This window comes from Eurosta solidaginis, chromosome 4 (genome assembly GCF_040869045.1).
Source record: "Eurosta solidaginis isolate ZX-2024a chromosome 4, ASM4086904v1, whole genome shotgun sequence".
NCBI lineage: Eukaryota > Metazoa > Arthropoda > Insecta > Diptera > Tephritidae > Eurosta > Eurosta solidaginis.
The window spans coordinates 107290613-107310260 of record NC_090322.1 but is presented as its reverse complement, the minus strand read 5'-3'; the positions used below and the strand labels follow the sequence as shown (position 1 = coordinate 107310260).

Sequence of the window (19648 nt, the reverse complement as noted above, 5' to 3'; positions counted from 1 at the left end):
TTCTTCAGGATCAATCCTTCGCTTTGGTTTCCGCAGGGAACTGCAGACCAAATTTAGAAGTAATTCAAACACAACAGGGGTCATTCTTGTAAGGGAAAAGACCTCCGCAGGCTCCAAAGTTTTTATTTGACGAAACACTTGAAGTTAACCACTTGTGGCCCAATTTTGATTTGTTGGACGCACAGCATATCGCCTTTGCCTTTTGTTACTATTTCTGTACTCTTCGTACAATTTGTACAGCTCACACAAATCTATAAATAAATCCCTATTTTGTTTGTTTTCACTGTCCATTTTCTGTCAATCTATCTTCGTTTTTAGTAGAACTTTTTCAACGCAAATTTCTCTTGTTAAATGTAAATAAAAGAAAACAGCTGATTCCTTCGTTGCCACTATGGGCATAAATTTCGCTCAAACGTGTGTACGTACGGCATACGTATACGTACGTTACACACGTCGGTAGGTAACTGCAGCTTTACGTTTAACACGTCGTCTACAGACTACAACCACAATAAAGCCGAGCTTGACGAAAACCGTAGCCAAGCATATGCTCCTTGATAACTTTGAACAAGACCTCTTAAATAATGATTACTAATGGTAATGATTAGCCGTTCCATTGATTATTTTCTTTAAACGCCTTTAATTTATTACTTGCCATTATTTTCTATTTTTAATGATTACTTTTCAATTGATTAAGAATAGTGTAACGAATTTACTTGCAAATCCTCTTATTTGCAACCCTCTGCTAAGTTCGAATCACTAAACTGTTGAATAAATAACTCCAATATTTAATAATGCAAAATGGCCTTTATTAAAGTACTTCACAATAACACTCAAACTATGCAACGAATAGCTTGCTTAATAATCAAACTGATTGATAGCTCAAATGAAACTCTACTATCCAAAATAATACTGCTATTGCTCGCTAGATAGCGTCTGAATCTAAACTTGCCCATAGCGCCTCTACCGCTGATGCTTTTATACTCTGATTTCTTGGTGCCATCTTCTAGGCGCTTCCAGAATTTTACTTAGTTATACATTTCTCAGCTACAACTACAGATGTATAATTTCTCATTTGAGTAATACTTGCACAAATTATTGCCCTCTCTTGTTACAACTCAGATAAGATATATACTTGTGTTTGTGCATTGACTCTTAGCTGCTCGTATAAATACATGGTACATATGTGTAGACGCAATTATTGTTTCGTTTATGTAGATACATAATGATTGAATTATTGATGTGAATTCACGTCACTGCTTAGCATCGGCTTAGAGATAGCAGCACCCCTTAGTTTTGATAATATTCGTAACACTGCCCTCCACCTAAGTCTGATCGTCCCGATCAGACAAATCTCCCGATCTAAACGCCGCTAGCATCTCCAGATGTACCACTCTTCTACTCCGTGGTTTCCCAGTGGTTTGTATGCGGTAGATAGTATCACTGATCTTCTTCACAACTTTGTACGGGCCTTCCCAACTGCACCGAAATTTGACTGGAACACCTTTCCGCCGGTGAGGGTTGTTTAACAGTACCAATTCTTCCTCCAAGAAACCTTCCGAATTTTTGTTCTCGTTGTACCTGCGTTTCATCTTACTACTCATTATTCTTGATCGTTCCCTCGCACTCTGTTGTTTAGCCAATGAACTTCTTCGCAGAACTTGGACTTGACAGATTGACTTTGCATCATCATTAGCGTCTTGATGTTTCACAACAGTAGTGCGCGCTGGCTTGAAACCACCCTTGCATTCTTTCTGAAAAATACTTTCAGTCGTTTTAGTGCGTCCATTAGGGTTTGTCAATGCCGGTCTTTTTCTCGCAGGTACTTTTAATTTCACTTTATTTGGCCCATTCGATCCATCAACCTTTTCTTTTGACTTTCGTGGCCTTTGTCGAGTATTCTCCACCATTACTCGATTACTACTGAACCCTTTCTCCAACTTGAAGTTAAGTGGTATATCCTGGTTCTCATAACGCATTACCCTTCTCTGCATATCGATCTTGATGTCATGGTCAACCAAGAAGTCCACTCCCAATATGACTTCTTCAACGATCTTCACCACAACGAATTTGTATAGAGCCATGAACTTTCCAATCAAGACTTCACATATCACTTCTCCCTGAACTTGGTTATACTCGCCAGTGACCGTACGCAACCTTGCTCCAGGTAACGGTTTTATTCTCCTGTTGACCAAGTCAGATCGGATCAAGGAATGAGATGCGCCCGTATCTACAGTCAGGACACGTTCTTTACCATCCACATTCCCTCTGACGGTAAGACTGCTCAATTTTCTACCAATTTGCAACACAGATATCACAGGGCATTCAATAGCTGGATCTAGCTCTCGATCTCTACCTCTTACTCGCTCTTGCTCATCTCATCCAGCTTTGCGTTTACGGCCACCCACATTGTTGGAACTATTAGGACCAAGATCGCAATGACGTGCAATGTGACCGAACTTCCCGCATTTTAAGCATTTGATAACTTTTTCACCCCGCTTTTGTGATCCTTTCAGCGCCTGCAATATTGCGTCTACCCACTCTGGCCTTTCTACTTCCACACGGCGTGCTTTGAAAACTGGCTTACACAGAAGCGACGCTGTTTCCTGAATCAGAGCTTGTGACACCGTTTCTGCGAATGTTGGCTTTGGGTTTGCGTATGTAGATCGCTTTGTTTCGACGTCCCGTATGCCATTTATAAAGCTCTGAATCTTTACCCGTTCAGTGTATTCCACGGGTGCGTCCTCATTAGCTAAATGTGCTAGCCTTTCAATATCCGACGCAAACTCTTGCAATGTTTCACCAGGCCTCTGGAATCGGTTCAGCAACTCCATTTGCTATATCTGTTTCCTATGCTCAGTTCCGTATCGTCTCTCTAGAGCGCCCATCAATGTTTCGCAGTTGTTCCGCTCTCCCTCGGGAATAGTCTGTAGGATTTCAGCAGCAGATCCTTTCAATGCCACGAATAGTGCAGCAACTTTATCTTCAGCACTCCAGTTGTTCACTGCTGCGGTCTTCTCAAACTGAATCTTAAACACCTGGAAAGGAACAGAGCCGTTAAAAGATGGAGTTTTTACCTTCGTATTGCTTGCTGAAACAACTGGGCGAATTAGTTGCAACTCCTGTCAAGTTGCAAAATTTTTGTGTCTTGCGCCTCCATCTTCGAAGAAATACGTGCTCTCTGCTCTTCCAGTTGTGCAGAGATCTGCGCTGACATTTGTGCCGACATTTCGGATATTCGTGCCTCTTGTGCTTCAATCTTCGATGTTATACGGTTCTCCTGCGATTCCATCTGTGATGACATATACGTTTTCTGTTGTTGTTGTTGTAGCGATTAGTTACTCCCCGAAGGCTTTGGGGAGTGTTATCGATGTGATGGTCCTTTGTCGGATACAGATCCGATACGCTCCGGTAACACATCACCATTAAGGTGCTGGCCCGACCATCTCGGGAACGATTTATATGGCCACATTAAACCTTCAGGCCATCCCTCCCCACCACCAAGTTCCATGAGGAGCTTGGGGTCGCCAGAGCCTCGTCTGTTAGTGAAACGGGATTCGCCGCTCGAAGGTAAGGTTGACAACCTTACGTTTTCTGTTCTTCCAGTTGAGTTTCCATCTTGGATGTAATTTGTGTCGACATTTCTGAAATACGCGTCTCTTGTGTTTCCATCTTGGATGTTAAACGTGTCTCATGCGATTCCAGCTGAGATGCCACTGTCGCTGTTTGAGCAGATATTGCAGCCAATATCATGTTCAAGTCTGTGCTCGTAACTGTCTGCGATGTTTCGTTTTTCTCTTCAATTTTTGTTGTCTCGTCGACATCAAGATGAAAGACATACTCTTCCACGTCAATTCCTTCTGCTTCCATTGCCTCTCGTAGTCGTGCCTGAAGTTCTAGTTTAATGCCGGTTGTATTCAATCCACGGCTCTCCAATTCCTTCTTCAGTTGCTGGATCTTCAATTCACTGAACTTTGCCATGCCCTTGTCCTCTGTAATTTATTCAACAATTCCTCTTATGACACCAATTGTAACGAATTTACTTGCAAATCCTCTTATTTGCAACCCTCTGCTACGTTCGAATCACTAAACTGTTATTTATTCAACTCCAATATTTAATAATGCAAAATGGCCTTTATTAAAGTACTTCACAATAACACTCAAACTTTGCAACGAACAGCTTGCTTAATAACCAAACTGATTGATAGCTCAAATGAAACTCTACTATCCAAAATAATACTGCTATTGCTCGCTAGATAGCGTCTGAATCGAAACTTGCCCATAGCGCCTCTACCGCTGATGCTTTTATACTCTGTGATTTCTTCGTGCCATCTTCTAGGCGCTTCCAGAATTTTACTTAGTTATAATTTCTCAGCTACAAGTACATATGTATAATTTCTCATTTGAGTAATACTTTCACAAATTATTGCCCTGTCTTGTGACAACTCAGATAAGATATATGCATGTGTTTGTGCATTGACTCTTAGCTGCTCGTATACATACATGGTACATATGTGTAGACGCAATTATTGTTTCGTTTATGTAGATACATAATTATTGAATTATTGATGTGAATTCACGTCACTGCTTAGCATCGGCTTAGAGATAGCAGCACCCCTTAGTTTTGATAATATTCGTAACAATATAATAAAAAAAAAATCATGATTTTTTACGATCACTGAAAAAAAAGGCCTTTTTGATTTTTTCTGCTTTGTTGAAAGAAAAATTTGCGTTTCTTGCATGCATGGGATAATCTCTACATACAAGTACATTTTAGGATACAATAGTAAATCGTAAGCGCTTATCGAGACGAATATATATGTACATACATGCAACATATAGGGCGAATAAAGAATACACACATGTGCATAATTTGTTACACTCATTAAAAAAAAAATAAATGTAAGGCGCGATAACCTCCGAAGAGATCTAAGGCCGAGCTTCTCCTCCAATTTGCGTCGTGCTCCTCTTGATTTTCCCTACAAATTGGCCGGACGGGACCTACATGTTTTATGCCGACTCCGAACGGCATCTGCAAGGCAGATGAGTTTTCACTGAGAACTTTTCATGGCAGAAATACACCCGGAGCGCTTGCCAAACACTGCCGAGGGGCGACCCCGCTTATAAAAATTTTCTTCTAATTGAAAAACCTTATTTCTAAAATGTTGATGTTGCTTTGCCCGGGGTGCGAACCCAGGGCATACGGTGTGATAGGCGGAGGACGCTACCATCACACCATGGTGGCCGCTCATTATATAAAATAATAACGATTCTCTAAGCATTTTTTTGTTAATATCTTTTGAACGACTCAAAATTTTTGTTTTCCGCCTTCGGATTATTAATACTGAGATCAAGCCGAGTCTTATGTATATATGTATGCAAGTACCCGGCTTACTTCGTTACGCCGCAAAAAGTAAATCTATTCCCGCATTGTCTTCCACACTGGAGCAGACCTTATCGTATATTACTCGTTGCTCATTAGTTAGCTTTAGCTCATTTTCTAATAAATAAAACTAAAGAAAAAAAAAAACTTTTTTAAAAATGAGATTTTTTTATTACTGGTTAATAAAATTAACTAAAAAGTAAAAAATAAATTGACTGTAAAGAAATATAACACTTTATAAGTTCATGGTAACCTCTAACGATAATTAGGCTTCATCGCCTGCGACAAAAAAATTCTATATTGTACATAATTATATATTTTTAATATTAAAACTTTACACCTAAATTATTAAATCTTACAGTTTATATCACAGTCCTAATTGTTGTAATAAAAGCGTGTTAAATTTTGATGGTATAATTAAGAACATTTAGGACCTCCTTTTCTTGCTATCACAATGTAACACGGTTTTATTAGAACAATTAGGACTGTGATATAAACTGTAAGATTTAATAATTTAGGTGTAAAGTTTTACTGTTAAAAATATATAATTATGTACAATATGGAATTTTTTTGTCGCAGGCGATGAAGCCTAATTATCGTTAAAGGTTACAATGAACTTATAAAGTGTTATATTTCTTTACAGTCAATTAATTTTTTACTTTTTAGTTAATTTTATTAACCAATAATAAAAGCTTATTTTTAAAAAAGTTTTTTTCTTTAATTTTCATGATCCGAATATATTTGGGCATAATCATAGTCGAAATAAAATGTGACTAAGTTAGTTGAAGCATATATAAAATTGTGTCAAACAGTGTTAACTAACTTAAAATCATATTTTATTGTGACTTTGCCTACATATGTCGCGTTTATTTTACAACTACTCATTGCAGATCTCTGCTCTGTGGGTTAAATCTGTTTTAAAATAAAATTCCAACTTTTGCTTAGCTAAAATTCCATCGCCAAAAATCTGTAAAACAAAATCAAGGGCGCAGAAAAGTATGCAATATTTAGCGATAACAGCCTAACTTCTACGTTCGTTGTATACACAAACAAAGCGAAGTTACCTGCGTTCTTGAGCCGCTGTAGTTTATTCACCATCCCTCTAAACAAAGAACATGGAAGTAAGCGGATTCAACACGTGGTAAGAATATTTTCTCATATAAAATGGCATGGTGAATCCCATATTCGCGTAGTAATGGCAGGGAATTGCTACAGCGGTTCGTGTCCGTGGTTCTCGCAGCTCGTTAATATGCAATATAACTATCTATGGTTACAAGCAACAATCGCTTAAGTCTCATACTCCACGGATAGGTACCGCTGTAGCTAGGCCGGGTTTGTCTGGGACTTAGGCTTTTATTGCTTGTGAGCACAAATCTTTACCGATAACTCTGTTATCGATTAATTTATCGAATTCACGCAAAGTAATATTGCATTGTCATCGGAGTTATACATGCGCGCAAAATTTCAGCTCAATCGGACACCGGGAAGTGTCTCAAATTTAACTTGCAAGATTTGATTACAGACAACAGCCAAGTGAAACTAAATGAAAGCTTATAAAAGTGGTGCAGCTCATCGGTATTGTGCGTTATTTCGCACACTGTAGAAACGGGGTTCTAAGTCTGATCTAGTGCGGATAGGTTCAGGCAAACCGAAATTCTCTGCATATGAAAAAACCAAATTATAAAGAAGAATATTGCCTGTATTAAAAATGTCTTCAGTAAAGTCCATTTCAGGACCATTACTACTCTGGCGCACATTATGCAAAATATGTATCTTCACATAAATTTTTGCAGAACAAATTCCATAAATCTGTTGGATCAGAAATTTCGCAATAAATAAGCATGCTAGAAAAGAGCTCTTTCATTTTGTGCGCGCTCTGAGACGGTGGCATCAAACAATGTTTTCTTCCAATGACTATCATCCTGCAGTAAATGTCGTGCCTGGCAAGCTGCTCGATATGTTGGATATAGTTTACCATCTAGTTGACGTAAATCAGTGAAAGATGTCGTTCCTCGAACATGATGTAGTAGTAGTCTAAGATAAAAACATTCTGAGTAATTAGGATGCATGGTATATACCCTACCCAACCCAGTTTCTCGCTTAATTCCGGGCTGATTAGGGACATTCTGTCCACTCTTTCTACGTTGCCATTTTTTATAAGTCTAAGTGTAATAGGCGGGTATTACGGAGTAAAGCAAAGTCTTTGCAAAATCGTCAACTGAACATATGGAAAAAAATGCTGATAAAGTGGTTTGTGGTGGTTCTTGCAGTACGTTTTCGACATTACTCGGTGTGAAATAAACCCTTTGTCCATTTTCTAAATCAACAGATAGATGTACAACCGTTGGGAATCGCTCATGAATCGAAAATCCCAGTAATCTCCAAATACCTTCTGATGTCCTTAAATATCTGCCATTCAAAAAATTTTGCGCTTCGTCCTTATTATCTTGAACGGAAAATGTCGCTGCGTCGGTACCTTTGTTGACATACTTACAAATATATTTTATTATATTATACATATGTATATATATTGATTGCGCTGAATGACAGCACTGTACATTTATGTGAGCGGAGAAACATCTGGAAAGAACGGGGCAATATGGAACACGATCCATCGGTTGTGGACGTTGTACCCATTAGAAAGTACATGGATATAGCCATCGTCCGCTGAAGACCTTCGTCTATATTTTGGATATCCATCTGGTCTGCGTAATCTGAAGGAGCTCGCGTGGGTATCGCTTTGAGCATCGTCCATTCAACAGACAGGGCGATGATAAATGATCAACCCCACATCGGCCGTGGATCATATTTTTATACTCAGCTGAGTTCACAGAGTATATTAATTTTGTTCGCATAACGGTAATCCGTAACGGCATAAACTAATCAAGGTAGATATAGACTTCTATATATCAAAATGATCTGGGTGAAAAAAGAAATTCATTTAGCCATGTCCGTCCGTCTGTAAACACGATAACTTGAGTAAATTTTGAGGTATCTTGATGAAATTTGGTATGTAAGTTCCTGGGCGCTCATCTCAGATCGCTAATTAAAATTAACGAAATCCGACTATACCCACGCCAACTTTTTGGATATCGAAAATTTCGAAAAACCGAAAAAGTGCGATAATTCATTGCCAAAGACGGATAAAGCGATGAAACTTGGTAGGTGGGTTGTCCCTATGACGCAGAATAGAAAATTAGTAAAATTTTGGACAATGGACGTGGCACCGCCCACTTTTAAAAGAAGGTAATTTAAAAGTTTTGCAAGCTGTAATTTGGCAGTCGTTGAAGATATTGTAACGAATTTACTTGCAAATCTTCTTATTTGCCCTTTTGCTAGGTTCGTATCGCTAAACTGTTGAATAAATAACTCCAATATTGAATAATGGAAAATGGCCTTTATTAAAATACTTCACAATAACACTCAAACTGTGCAACGAATAGCTTAATAACCAAACTGATAGCTCAAATGAAACTCCACTATTCAAAATAATACTGCTATTGCTCGCTAGATATCGTCTTAGTCGTAACTGCTTGACAACTCAAATCAAACTGAATTACTTCTTACTCGCCTGCCCCGCTTTTATAGTTTACGCTGCATACTTCTAGGCTCATCGATTTCCAGAACTTACTAGTTAGTTTCGGCTACAAAATCGCCAGCCACAACTACTTGCACAAATTATTGCTCTCTCTTGTGACAACTCAGATAAGATATATGCATGTGTTTGTGCATTGCCGCTCCGCTGCTCGTATACGTACATTTGTGTAGACGCAATTATTTATTCGTTTATGTAGATACATAATGATTGAATTATTGATGTGAATGTTTGTAGTTTACAGTCTCTCGCGCATACATAGGCATCTGTGTCTGACATCTTTCGGCTGCTTTATATATGTGTATACATGATTTGATTATTGACGTAAATACTGCTTATCGTGGCCTTAGCATCGCCTTAGTGATGGTATAACTTAGTGATGTTAATATCCGTGACAATATCATAAGGAAATTTGGCAGAAACGTTACTCCTATTACTATAGGTGTTCTAAATAAAAATTAGAAAAATCGGATAACGAACACACCCACTTAAAAAAAAAATTTAAGTCAAATTAAAAAAAATTTAATATCTTTACAGTATATACGTAAATTAAGTCAACATTGAACTCCAGTAATGATATGGTGCAACAAAAGACAATAATTAAAGGAAATTTCAAAATTGGCGTGGCTCCGCTCTTTTTCATTTAATTTGTCTAGAATACTTTTAATAGCCGAACAAGAATTTACCAATCCTTGTGAAATTTGGTAAGGGCATAGCTTCTATCCCGATAACTGTTCTCTGTGAAAATGGACGAACTCGGATGAAGCCACGCCCAGTTTTTATACACAGTCGACTGTCTGTCCTTCCTCTTGGACGTTAACACGATAAATTGAGCAAAAATCGATATATTTCTACTAAACTTAGTTCATGTACTTATCTGAACTAGAGGTTTACGCCGATTACCTTATCGGCGGCGGCGGCGTAGGCTCTATTATATACCAGCGTGGGCGGCGCGCCGGCCTACGCCGGTGTTCTTACTTTAAAAAGCTTGATTTTTCTATTTAAAAAAATAATATTTAGGAAAGGTTTTGTTTGTATGTATTTAAGGAAATCAACGTGTTGGCCATTTCGGAAAGATCCGTGGTTTTTGCCTCAAGATCTCGCAGACCGTTCAAAAATTTTCAGGAGTAGCTTCTTGCTGAGGGATTGTCCCTCGTTCGCTTACTCCAGAGAGGCTTCGAACCTAACCCCGGTCTTTGGAATTGGTACTGCTGCGTCTGCTGAAAAGAAATGGAGAAATATAAAATAGTCACACTTTTGTCTGTATATCTCGTGCAAAGCGTAGTTTCACCTAGGGTTAACTCCTAATAATCGTCGCGAACACAATTCCTTTAAATCATTTGTGGCTCCTTGGCGGCCACGCACAAAGGTACTTACGGTTGCTATTAATGGTCTTTTAATACTCATGACTCTCGTGGTACAGGGCGCCTCCAGTTGTTTCGGCTGTTTTTAAGAGCTATTCCCGATGTGCGAACAATAGAAATCCCGACCACCAGTCCCTACCACGCCTCCTGACCCTCACACCATATACCAGCACAGAAGCTATAGGACTGCGACTTCGATCTCATACCTTCGTTGACGTCACTTTCCTAGAAGCTCTAGGTGTAGCTCCAAAGACTTTCCAACGGATGCTTTTGTCGCGCTATGCTGCCGAGCTACACCAGAGAAACACCTTGAAACGTTAGGGAGTGACTATTCGGCCAAAGATGCCGCCCTCGAAATCATAAGCAGTCTAAGTGGATATCGTTGCGTTATGGGTGGAAATCGTATAATCTTCGGCGCATCTACATAATTAAAATTGTTGAGTTCGAATTTTCAACCAGAAGACATATTTATTTATTATTACAAGGGTTAATGCACAATCATGCCATCCTGTATGTATTGACGTTTGCATTATCTCTATTCCTTTTGTACACAATTCTTTCTTACATTCTGGCATACAATCCACTTTTCTTATATATACCGCTCGCTTCGAATAATTGCTTTTGCTAATACTTGCCAATATTTTTGAGTACCTTAATTTGTATTAATAAAGTTGTTTGTTCTTAAGAATTAAAGTATTCTCGAGTATTGATTTCGATTTGGAAACCACCGCATCAGAGCAGCAGAAGCATTTCTTGCCGTACTGACAACCCGCTACGGGTAATAGCCGCAAAAGGTAAAGTTACAAGAGAAGGTAATAATCCGCATCAAAAATTTTACAAGGACCCTGGATAAAATTTTTAAAATGTAGAACAAAGTTTGCAGACGTTTGTGTTCACAACATTGATTTCAATAGTCTTCGTTAAATCAAAACGATATTTTAGAATGAAAGTCGACCGATTTTAAGTTGAAAGATGTTAACTTCTGTTTTCCGGCCTTATGATATAAGAGCTCATTATGGAAGACCGCGTAGCTTCAGTTCATACTAGTTCGACTGTCCACTACGTTAGGGTAGTAGAACAAACGGTCCTTAGTTCGACTGTCTTGGGAAAGCTTTTCCTTCACCACTTTGAGTGTTCTTGCGAAGGACAAAGCTTCACCTGGTAAATATATGTGCCTACATATTCACATTTGTAAAAGGAGCCGTAACGTGTAGGTGATATTTAAACTTGGATATAGGCGGCGGCCACCGTGGTGTGATGGTAGCGTGCTCCGCCTATCACACTGTATGCCCTGGGTTCGTACCCCGGGCAAAGCAACATCCAAATTTTAGAAATAAGGTTTTTTCAATTAGAAGAAAATTTTTCTAAGCTGGGTCGCCCCTCGGCAGTGTTTGGCAAACGCCCCGGGTGTATTTATGCCATGAAAAGCTCTCAGTGAAAACTCATCTGCCTTGCAGATGCCGTTCGGAGTCGGCATAAAACATGTAGGTCTCGTCCGGCCAATTTGTAGCTAAAATCAAGAGGAGCACGACGCAAATTGGAAGAGAAGCTCGGCCTTAGATCTCTTCGGAGGTTATCGCGCCTTACATTTATTTTTTTTTATTTTTTAGATAGGCTATAATCAATGTGATTCACTCCAAGGGACTAGTTTTGGATAGGGCCGCCAACTTTAGGAAATCTCAAACCGGGAGACTTGGGTGTTGAAGGATTAAGTGTGAAAATCAAAATTGACATTTCGGACCCTATTGTATAGTTTCGCAAATAGACAACAGATGTTTGAATGTAACCCCAAGTGATTTTTCAAACACTTATACGTACATATATCCTCAACTTAAGTATGAGGTAAGAATCATTTCAAAAGAGTGTTTATGCCCCTAGAACCTACTAATGGATTTTGCATCACTGATTTCGCTTATTCTTTCAGCCAATCGCAATAAAATTTTTTTTTTTAATCGGCACCTTTTTTGGTTAATTTGCTTTTTTTAACAACTTGAGGACAATTTGAAAACATGTTCGCCTTGGGTAATTTTATTTGAATTCATTGTTCATTATTAATTTTTTGAAAAAAAATATGCAGAGTGAGCATATAAATTTATTAGATATATAACTTTTCTATTAGTGTTTTGTTTTAATAACTTGGTGAATTGGGTGATGCAAAGTCCATGTTAAGCTGACATCGAAAGCGCCTGTTTTTTTTTAAATAACTTTTGAACAGTTAGAAAGAGTTAAATTTCGCAATTAGTTTCTTATAACTGGCAGTGATGCGCATCCGTTGACACCACTTTCGACCATATCCGACCAATTTTCGACAAGAAACAATTAATGGCCTAAACAGTCTTAAACGAGTAGAAAATATGGTAACGCGCCGGACGCCGCCGCCGCGCCGATATTTTTGACATTCGGCGGTGGCGTGCGAATAACGACCCTAATCGGCGGCGGCGGCTGCGTTTATCGGCGGCGTATATCTCTAATCTGAACTCACTTTGTTGTTAGGCTGGCTTTAGGTCAACTTTCGTAAAAATAAAACACAAGTGTTTTTCTTTTCTAACCAATATATTTCGGTTACTCCACGGTAACCGTCCTCAGGGTAAAACTGTTGATGAACATAAATAAAACACAAATTAACAAACTTCAAACGTAAGAAAATAATAAAAAATTAATTAATTAAAAAATAATAATAAAAATACATTATTTTTCACATACATTAATTTTCACGTCTGCCCTGTGTGACGCGGAGTTTGGTACTGTTTATTAGTTAATAAGTGCTTATATATATGCGCGCAGTCGGAGCTATCACTCTTAAAGTTAAGTCGTATATTCGACGGTGTGTTTACTATATGTAACATCTCCAATGTAAATCTCTTATTGTAATTTCGTTCTTGTTGGAGAATTTTCGCGTCGTCGAAATTAGGCGAATGCCCACTCGATGAACAGTGGGCCATTAGTGCTGTTTTTGGGTTATCAGTTGTATGACAATATTTGAAATCCGATTTATGTTGTGAAAGTCTGGATTTTAATTTCAATTTTGTTGTGCCTACATAGACACTCTTGCACGGCTCTCTGCCACTTCCTTTACACGGAATTTGGTACACAACATTGCTTTTTTCGTTTTGTGGTATTTTTGATTTTGTATTATTAAATAAATATTTTAAAGTATTAGTCGGTCTATGGGCAATTTTTATTTTTTCCTTATTGTAACAATCCGATTTTGCAAGGCACTCGGAGAGTTGAGGTACGTACGTGAGAGATTTGAAAATGACTGACTTTTGTGGTTTTTGTTGACTAATAGCATGGTTTACTCTACTTAATAATTTTTTAATTGTGTATGTTGGAAAATCGTTGTTCTTTAAAGTTGTAAATATTTCTTTCTTTATTTCATTGTGGTAAATTTGGTCCGAAGTCTGTAACATCCGCTTTATACAGCCCATTGCTGTATTTAATATCCTTGATTTAGGATGCTTTGAATTATAATTAATAATTCTCCCCGATGATGTTGGTTTTCTATACCACTTTAACTTTAATTTATTGTTTAATCTATTTACTATTGCATCTAAATAAGCCAATTTTCCGTCCTTTTCGAGTTCCACTGTAAATTTTATATTTTTGTCGAAAGAGTTCAATGTGTTAAGTACATTTTCAACCTCATTTTCTTCTACGATAGCAAATAAATCATCAACATACTTCGTAAGTAATCTTGGTTTGTGCTCCAATTTATCCATCGTTTTTTCCAATAATTTTTCCATGACTATATCCGCTATTACTGGGGAGGTAGGTGATCCCATTGGCAGTCCTTTTAACTGCGTATATACATTGTCATTAAACTTAAAATATCTGTTATCTTTAATACAAAATTGAACAATTTCCATAAATAATTGTTTGGGTATCTTCGTAAATTCTTTTATCGTTGTCCATTTTTCTTGTATTACGTCAAGTGCTAGTTGTATCGGTATACTGGGAAATAATGAAACCACGTCAAAGGAAATTAACTTTTCATTGTCAGATATGTTTGTGTCGTTTACTCGTTCTTTAAACTCTAATGTGTTTTTTACGTTATATACTGAAGCCGCCGTTGTGTTTTTCAATATTTCTGCAATATATTTGCATAATCCATACGCAGGTGATCCGACAGCAGAACAAATTGGTCTCAGTGGTATTCCTTCCTTATGTATCTTAGGGAGACCATATATTCTAGGGGGCAATGCCGTGTTTGTGCTATGTTTCTTTTTCTCCGCTTTTGTGATAATTTCCGTTCTAAAGAGTTTTTCGACTAAAGTGTTGTTTTTGGTTTGTAATCGCGATGTCGGATCTTGTCTTTGGATTCTGTATGTTGTCAAGTCATTTAAAATACATTTCATTTTATTGTTATAATCTTCTGCTTCCATTGCGACCGTTTTATTACCTTTATCTGATGTCAAAATTCTAATGTTTTTATTTTTCTGCAAAAACTTTCTTGTTTGTGCCACTGTATCAGATATTGCACTATCTATTGCACTTTTTTTGTTTCTTGTTGAGTGGCTTTTTATAAGTAGAGAGAGCTTTGTCCGCGCCTCTTCTATTTGCTCTTTGTTTTCAAGTGTCTGAACCAAATCCTCTCCATCAGCTATATATTGAAAAAGAGGAAACGTTTTGTTTTCCACAGGTACTCCGAATTTCGGTCCCTTCGCCAACAATTCTTTCACTTCTTTCGGGAACTGGACATTTGTATTGTTTATAAACCAATCTTCTTGTTTATTGTTGTGAGTGAAGATCATATTTCGTTTGGTTCGCAGTCTCTCAAATTTTGTAGTTTGTTTCTTCTTTAGCTTTGTTGTTAGTTTGTTAGCCACATTATTCTCGTTCTGTATAAATTGCTTTAAATCTTCGTCGCCCAATTGTTCCTTAAGTGTTGTTGTTGCTTCTTCCATTTGTTTATTTGCTCGTCTTAATATATTGTGTTTGTGTTTAATGAGTAAACTTAATATTTTTGTTAGATAATATTGAGTGTGTCTCTGTAACATTCTATCTATGTCGATATTTTTGTCGCAATCAGATACAAATAACTTATAGCAATGGGTTGAATTTTTTATAAAATTGGGAATGATTTTTGACTTTCTACATTGTAAAAGAAACTTAATACTAGATTTTATTTTTACCAATTTTTTAGATGTAGTTTGAAATTTGTTAATTGTTGATTTTGAGCTTTCATAATGGTTTTTGATTGTTGCATATCCCATGTTTGTTGTTGTATGCTAACGGCGTGCCTTCCGTCTGTATAAATAAAATTATTTGGCGACCTTTATGTAACTAAACTTTGTTGTTAGGCTGGCTTTAGGTCAACTTTCGTAAAAATAAAACACAAGTGTTTTTCTTTTCTAACCAATATATTTCGGTTACTCCACGGTAACCGTCCTCAGGGTAAAACTGTTGATGAACATAAATAAAACACAAATTAACAAACTTCAAACGTAAGAAAATAATAAAAAATTAATTAATTAAAAAATAATAATAAATTTTATTATTTTCTTACGTTTGAAGTTTGTTAATTTGTGTTTTATTTATGTTCATCAACAGTTTTACCCTGAGGACGGTTACCGTGGAGTAACCGAAATATATTGGTTAGAAAAGAAAAACACTTGTGTTTTATTTTTACGAAAGTTGACCTAAAGCCAGCCTAACAACAAAGTTTAGTTACATAAAGGTCGCCAAATAATTTTATTTATACAGACGGAAGGCACGCCGTTAGCATACAACAACAAACATGGGATATGCAACAATCAAAAACCATTATGAAAGCTCAAAATCAACAATTAACAAATTTCAAACTACATCTAAAAAATTGGTAAAAATAAAATCTAGTATTAAGTTTCTTTTACAATGTAGAAAGTCAAAAATCATTCCCAATTTTATAAAAAATTCAACCCATTGCTATAAGTTATTTGTATCTGATTGCGACAAAAATATCGACATAGATAGAATGTTACAGAGACACACTCAATATTATCTAACAAAAATATTAAGTTTACTCATTAAACACAAACACAATATATTAAGACGAGCAAATAAACAAATGGAAGAAGCAACAACAACACTTAAGGAACAATTGGGCGACGAAGATTTAAAGCAATTTATACAGAACGAGAATAATGTGGCTAACAAACTAACAACAAAGCTAAAGAAGAAACAAACTACAAAATTTGAGAGACTGCGAACCAAACGAAATATGATCTTCACTCACAACAATAAACAAGAAGATTGGTTTATAAACAATACAAATGTCCAGTTCCCGAAAGAAGTGAAAGAATTGTTGGCGAAGGGACCGAAATTCGGAGTACCTGTGGAAAACAAAACGTTTCCTCTTTTTCAATATATAGCTGATGGAGAGGATTTGGTTCAGACACTTGAAAACAAAGAGCAAATAGAAGAGGCGCGGACAAAGCTCTCTCTACTTATAAAAAGCCACTCAACAAGAAACAAAAAAAGTGCAATAGATAGTGCAATATCTGATACAGTGGCACAAACAAGAAAGTTTTTGCAGAAAAATAAAAACATTAGAATTTTGACATCAGATAAAGGTAATAAAACGGTCGCAATGGAAGCAGAAGATTATAACAATAAAATGAAATGTATTTTAAATGACTTGACAACATACAGAATCCAAAGACAAGATCCGACATCGCGATTACAAACCAAAAACAACACTTTAGTCGAAAAACTCTTTAGAACGGAAATTATCACAAAAGCGGAGAAAAAGAAACTTAGCACAAACACGGCATTGCCCCCTAGAATATATGGTCTCCCTAAGATACATAAGGAAGGAATACCACTGAGACCAATTTGTTCTGCTGTCGGATCACCTGCGTATGGATTATGCAAATATATTGCAGAAATATTGAAAAACACAACGGCGGCTTCAGTATATAACGTAAAAAACACATTAGAGTTTAAAGAACGAGTAAACGACACAAACATATCTGACAATGAAAAGTTAATTTCCTTTGACGTGGTTTCATTTTTTCCCAGTATACCGATACAACTAGCACTTGACGTAATACAAGAAAAATGGACAACGATAAAAGAATTTACGAAGATACCCAAACAATTATTTATGGAAATTGTTCAATTTTGTATTAAAGATAACAGATATTTTAAGTTTAATGACAATGTATATACGCAGTTAAAAGGACTGCCAATGGGATCACCTACCTCCCCAGTAATAGCGGATATAGTCATGGAAAAATTATTGGAAAAAACGATGGATAAATTGGAGCACAAACCAAGATTACTTACGAAGTATGTTGATGATTTATTTGCTATCGTAGAAGAAAATGAGGTTGAAAATGTACTTAACACATTGAACTCTTTCGACAAAAATATAAAATTTACAGTGGAACTCGAAAAGGACGGAAAATTGGCTTATTTAGATGCAATAGTAAATAGATTAAACAATAAATTAAAGTTAAAGTGGTATAGAAAACCAACATCATCGGGGAGAATTATTAATTATAATTCAAAGCATCCTAAATCAATGATATTAAATACAGCAATGGGCTGTATAAAGCGGATGTTACAGACTTCGGACCAAATTTACCACAATGAAATAAAGAAAGAAATATTTACAACTTTAAAGAACAACGATTTTCCAACATACACAATTAAAAAATTATTAAGTAGAGTAAACCATGCTATTAGTCAACAAAAACCACAAATGTCAGTCATTTTCAAATCTCTCACGTACGTACCTCAACTCTCCGAGCGCCTTGCAAAATCGGATTGTTACAATAAGGAAAAAATAAAAATTGCCCATAGACCGACTAATACTTTAAAATATTTATTTAATAATACAAAATCAAAAATACCACAAAACGAAAAAAGCAATGTTGTGTACCAAATTCCGTGTAAAGGAAGTGGCAGAGAGCCGTGCAAGAGTGTCTATGTAGGCACAACAAAATTGAAATTAAAATCCAGACTTTCACAACATAAATCGGATTTCAAATATTGTCATACAACTGATAACCCAAAAACAGCACTAATGGCCCACTGTTCATCGAGTGGGCATTCGCCTAATTTCGACGACGCGAAAAATCTCCAACAAGAACGAAATTACAATAAGAGATTTACATTGGAGATGTTACATATAGTAAACACACCGTCGAATATACGACTTAACTTTAAGAGTGATAGCTCCGACTGCGCGCATATATATAAGCACTTATTAACTAATAAACAGTACCAAACTCCGCGTCACACAGGGCAGACGTGAAAATTAATGTATGTGAAAAATAATGTATTTTTATTATTATTTTTTAATTAATTAATTTTTTATTATTTTCTTACGTTTGAAGTTTGTTAATTTGTGTTTTATTTATGTTCATCAACAGTTTTACCCTGAGGACGGTTACCGTGGAGTAACCGAAATATATTGGTTAGAAAAGAAAAACACTTGTGTTTTATTTTTACGAAAGTTGACCTAAAGCCAGCCTAACAACAAAGTTTAGTTACATAAAGGTCGCCAAATAATTTTATTTATACAGACGGAAGGCACGCCGTTAGCATACAACAACAAACATGGGATATGCAACAATCAAAAACCATTATGAAAGCTCAAAATCAACAATTAACAAATTTCAAACTACATCTAAAAAATTGGTAAAAATAAAATCTAGTATTAAGTTTCTTTTACAATGTAGAAAGTCAAAAATCATTCCCAATTTTATAAAAAATTCAACCCATTGCTATAAGTTATTTGTATCTGATTGCGACAAAAATATCGACATAGATAGAATGTTACAGAGACACACTCAATATTATCTAACAAAAATATTAAGTTTACTCATTAAACACAAACACAATATATTAAGACGAGCAAATAAACAAATGGAAGAAGCAACAACAACACTTAAGGAACAATTGGGCGACGAAGATTTAAAGCAATTTATACAGAACGAGAATAATGTGGCTAACAAACTAACAACAAAGCTAAAGAAGAAACAAACTACAAAATTTGAGAGACTGCGAACCAAACGAAATATGATCTTCACTCACAACAATAAACAAGAAGATTGGTTTATAAACAATACAAATGTCCAGTTCCCGAAAGAAGTGAAAGAATTGTTGGCGAAGGGACCGAAATTCGGAGTACCTGTGGAAAACAAAACGTTTCCTCTTTTTCAATATATAGCTGATGGAGAGGATTTGGTTCAGACACTTGAAAACAAAGAGCAAATAGAAGAGGCGCGGACAAAGCTCTCTCTACTTATAAAAAGCCACTCAACAAGAAACAAAAAAAGTGCAATAGATAGTGCAATATCTGATACAGTGGCACAAACAAGA

At 36.5% G+C, this 19648-nt stretch overlaps 1 protein-coding gene and 1 long non-coding RNA gene across 4 annotated transcripts in view; one reads left to right on the top strand and one right to left on the bottom strand.

The window, feature by feature from the left end:
• The window catches only part of Tis11 (Tis11 zinc finger protein), a 292416-nt gene that overhangs the window by 46070 nt on the left and 226698 nt on the right, over nucleotides 1-19648 (bottom strand). The window lies entirely within an intron of this gene.
• LOC137250108 (uncharacterized) lies at nucleotides 15926-19563 on the top strand. The gene is made up of 3 exons (XR_010952725.1): nucleotides 15926-16157; nucleotides 18697-18964; nucleotides 19058-19563. It is a non-coding gene; the product is annotated as an uncharacterized lncRNA (long non-coding RNA).